A 5031-nucleotide genomic window follows, 5' to 3' on the forward strand; every position below is an offset into this window, starting at 1 on the left:
CTCGGCGCTTCTTGCGCACCGGAGCGGCGAGCTGAACCGAAGGACAGAAAAATTATCTGCCTTTGAAATTTTTCAAAAAAAGGATGTTGTCTGAACCGAACGTGCATCCACACTCTCATCGTCAACTACGATGTTGTCTCGGGTTGGGAGTGGGGACTTCATAGAGGACAAGCAGGGGCGGAGCCACGGTTTAGATATAGAGGGGGCCTGCAACAACAGACATACATAGTAGGCCGTCCTCAACAATTTGTTACTTATGTCATTCTTTAAAAAGGTAAATATTTTATTTCACTAGTAATAACATCTCTAATAGATCATTTCTAAAAGTTCATACCCTAGTTTTAGGAACCCAACCGGACCGGTGGTTGAACCAAGAAAAACCGGAACCGGAGGCCTTCGCCGGTCTGTTAAGCGCAATAGGTGTGGTACGTGGGAATCCATCCATCTGCACGTTGTGATTACGAAAGAAGTTTGTTTTATTTATAGTTTGTGAACTGCCGGTTGAACTGGCGAACCACTGGTCAGACCAATGAGCCGAAGGCTCAAACGGTTCGATCACCAGCCCGGTTTTCAAAACTAGGGTTCATACTAATATAGAAAAATTTAGGAATTCATGTGAGACGGTGGACCCATAAAGTAAGATTTTAGTAACAATAAATCTGTCCAATAAGTATTTGGTTGTTATTTGTACCTTATTGCAAAAGATTAAGCAGTTCTTTTTACAAATAACCATTACTATTTTTGTGGTACGATGGGGATTTCCTCCCTACCCGAGACTCTTTGCAAGAGATGAGGAAAGATGAGGCGAAGCGTGGCGCCGAAGAAGCACGATGACGCATCGTGCCAACCCAGGTCACCCCGGGCTACCCGGGTCATCACCACAGCCTGCCCGGCCGACCCGGAGACTAGGCCCGGCATGGCGTGGCGCGGCAAGCTACAACGCAAGTTCGCCATTGTTGACGCCAATGGAGAGCCGTACGACCCAATTGCCGTACGACAAGGGGAGTAGATTTAGTGTGAAATGGCGAATTGACCCTAGGGCCGCATGTGGCATCCGGTGGCAAAATCGTAAATTGCCTAGGAGCAAAGTTGTAACTTCATAATAGAGGCCATCACAAGCCTATAAATATGAGAGCCTCTCCTCTCAATTGAGGGGTTGAGATTTTTGGAGCTAAACACTGTACTTTGCCGACGTCCATCCTTGGCACGTCACGGGTGACCATGTACTCATCTGGGAATGGCAAAATTTTACTGTCCGGACTCATATCTGCCGACAATTTAGATTTTATTCTATTTTCTCTTCACATCATCAAAAGTCTTACACGGCACACTTTTAGTAACATTACATTTACTAGTGAATATGCTCTTAGTAATAATGGTAAAACATCACATACAGCCTAAAAACCAGTTGATTGATCGATTGTCTGGCTACACGATCTAATTCCTCTCATGGTCTGCTTTGTTGAGGTTGGGCCAAGGCTTGCCGGAAGGGTTGGGCCAATGGCCTGTCTCCGAAGGTCACGCCCATTGAGTGGCTAGTGTGCCGGTGCTCGTGATAGCCGAATCTGGTGATCAGGGAGCCTGGTTTGGGAGCTACCGGTGCTCGTGGAGGCTCGTGTCCATGGTTTCACGGGTCGCTGCGATTTCTAAATTTTGTGAATTTTCATAACTACTACTCGAGAACTGAACTATTTATATACTCCATTTCTACGAAACTGTACTATTTATATACTCCCTTTTGATCCATATTAATCGTTTCAAATCTGTACAAATATGAATATGAATGTATCTATGTTTAAAAAACGTCTAGATATATTTATAATATTTCAAAAATTAATATGGGTCCGAAGGACTACTAATAATTCTGAAGTCTTAACCTTCCATGGTGTGTTTGTGCATACGGTGGACATGGACACCATATGACCATGGTCCATGGTCGACGACCGAGGGCGTTGACTTACAGAACTGGGAACCAAGCTTAGCTAGCGGACGATGCCCGAGATCCGCCCAGGTGGGTGACTGGAATAATCAACCGTCTTCCAGGGCATCTAATTAAGCACTGTAAATAGCGTTTTGCCGTGCACGGCAATTGGCAAACGTCCATTCAAGTCACCATGATCCGTAAGCTAGGCTAGCTGCTTGATCACCTAGCCACGAAGAAAAAAAAAAGCTGCTTGATCACCAGTTATATTTTTGATTAATTGTGTAATTTTTACTGGTACGTCTTACTGAAAAAACAGACATAATAACTGTTAAAATTGCACTGCTCTTTTTGCATAAACTCTTCTATATATTGTACTCTTCCGATTCTAAATTATCGTCATGGTTTTAGTTCAAATGTGAACTAAAAACAGTACGCCGTATATACGTATGCTAATACCATAACTAATTTGAAAAAAAAAAGTACGTCGTATAGGAACCTACGCTCATGCCATATGATGTTTTGAAGGAAAAGAAATAATGTTTCAGGTGGAACCAGGAAAACTGGCAGCTTTGCCTTCCCTAACAATGACCGAAGTTTGTCACGAACCACGGCAGTTAAACTCAAACCATTTATGAATTCCCTTTCAGTGCATGCATGTCACTAGCCTGCAGCTTCCCCATTTCACCGGTAACAATGACCAAGGTGCAGGGCAACGAGCAATTCACGGTACACTATAAATAGAGCTACGGGGCAGCCACCAATGTCACAAACAAAACAAAACACCCTTTCTGTAACAAACAGCTAGCGTATCAAACTATCAAGAGAAGAAGGCAATGGGGGGCAAAACCCAGTTTCTTCTCTGCCTGCTCGTTGCTTTCCTCCTCGTCGCCATGGAGGTTGCGGCTGCCAGGATGCTAGCTGAAACAAGTAATTAACGGCTCACTTAACCAAACAGCTCTTCCACGCGAAAAATGCTGACATTTTATTGGCTACTTGCTTCAGGTGACACCAGTAGCTACTCGGGGGGTTGGGGAGGCCCGCAACCGCAAAGTTATGGTGCTGTTCCTGTTCCTACTCCTAGGCAACCATAGGCCCGGAGATTATGTGTATTGTACGACACTTATATTCTTATTTCCACGTAAGTAATTCAGGTTTACATATACTTCCACGACAAATAAACGACACATGCGCAGGTGGAGCGACATGTATCGATATCATTCTTTGACATGTATCAATGTATCATGAGTTCATGACCGTTAAACTATCCATATATATTGCCTTTTTTGGCCTAGCTGATATTTGTTGGTCTTTCATGTTCATTTAACTTTATGATGATCATCCCAAGTACGTAGTAATATTTTTGACAGTAGTTTGTGCCAATGCATCAGTTTTGCAATGCAATGCGGCCGGTGACAAGTCATTGAGTTGTCCTTTTGCTTCCTTCATCTCTCTTGTTATTTCCTTTTCGTTTTTTTTTCCTTTTTGGGGATATACTCTACAACATGGGCTAAGAATTAAGATGACAGGAATAATCACTGGCCGGTAGACAATCATACTTGTAGGAGCTTCGAAACTGAATCCTTCTATAGATGGGGGCAAAATACAGTTGGAAGATGGGTTTGCTTCATACAGAGACCGGGATGATCCCTTCTTTTCTTCACAATATATATGGCTTTACTTCAGATGGAGGGGCCGCAGGGCATGAAAACCACCCAGCACATGGCCAACAGTGCTCGAGGTTCATCGTAAACAGTCAGTTGGGGAAACGTAGCATGAACGGAAATGGGCAATGGCTTGGCCGGCGTACGGACGCCATTAGCAAAGGAGCATGCATGCTCAGAGATCTTTGGTCGGCCGGATAAACCCCATATATACACTTTGTTAGAAATCCATACAGCGCGAACGGTCGAAATCCTAGAAAAGAATCAAGTCTTGTTTGAGCCAGAATTTGTGTAGCACGTAGTACATACTGATTGGTGTAGTGAGTCCGTGCCGGATCATGCCACGACGCCACGCATGTGTGTCGTCCACGGATCGGAGTTCAAACCCGACTCGAACCCAAGCCCAAGCCCAATTAACTTGTCGACCCATCTATAAATGTACGCGACCCCAGCAAACACAGAAGCCCCATCGAAATCGCAAGCAAACCAACCGGCCAAGAGAAACAAACAACAGAAGCGAGATCTCACCAAGATGCAGATCTTCGTCAAGACCCTGACAGGCAAGACGATCACGCTGGAGGTGGAGTCCTCGGACACGATCGACAACGTCAAGGCCAAGGTGCAGGACAAGGAGGGCATCCCGCCGGACCAGCAGCGGCTCATCTTCGCGTAGCTGGAGGACGGCCGCACCCTGGCCGACTACAACATCCAGAAGGAGTCCACGCTCCACCTGGTGCTCCGCCTCAGGGGAGGCACCACCATCAAGATCAAGACGCTGACGGGCAAGGAGATCGCCATCGACATCGAGCCCACGGACACCATCGACAGGATCAAGGAGCGCATCGAGGAGAAGGAAGGCATCCCGCCCGTGCAGCAGCGGCTCATCTTTGGCGGCAAGCAGATCGCCGACGACAAGACGGCCATGGACTACAACATTAAGGCCGGCGACGTGCTGCACCTTGTTCTTGCTCTCAGGGGAGGCCGCTGCTGAGCTAGCTAGAATTGGGGGTTTATGGTACTCCGATTCTTCAGGGGGTGTTTTATTTTTTTTCCTTCGTGACTTATTTCTACTTTTGGGCACTTCTTTCGCAATTTATGTGCCTACCATATCTTGTCTCCAGAATACACATTTTATTCATAACTAGTGAGATTGCACGTGCAACGCTTCACAATACATGATAACTTTTTAAAATTCTAATTTTTTATACGATGACTTGTCTTTCTATAGTTTTTTTGTCTATCTTATTATTAAACCAAAATGCTAAAACTGAGCCTCAAAAAATACCACATTTTTTCCATAAAATCATCAAATTTAAACCACGATAATAAGAAAACATGCACCCTAACACACTGAAGTAGAATCAATCTCATTCGAACATAGAAAATATTCAAAATCATCAAATCTGAACCAATAAGGATACATGATTTTTTTAACACATGATGTTA

The 5031-nt window shown here is 44.7% G+C and overlaps 1 pseudogene across 1 annotated transcript; it reads left to right on the forward strand.

The window, feature by feature from the left end:
* Positions 1–2688: 2688 nt before the first annotated feature.
* LOC100830978 lies at positions 2689–4576 on the forward strand (annotated as a pseudogene). Its single transcript, XR_732530.2, has 2 exons — positions 2689–2851; positions 2927–4576. The product of XR_732530.2 is annotated as a ubiquitin-NEDD8-like protein RUB2 (transcript).
* The last annotated feature ends 455 nt before the right edge of the window (positions 4577–5031 follow it).

This window comes from Brachypodium distachyon, chromosome 4 (genome assembly GCF_000005505.3).
Source record: "Brachypodium distachyon strain Bd21 chromosome 4, Brachypodium_distachyon_v3.0, whole genome shotgun sequence".
In the NCBI taxonomy this organism is placed as follows: domain Eukaryota; kingdom Viridiplantae; phylum Streptophyta; class Magnoliopsida; order Poales; family Poaceae; genus Brachypodium; species Brachypodium distachyon.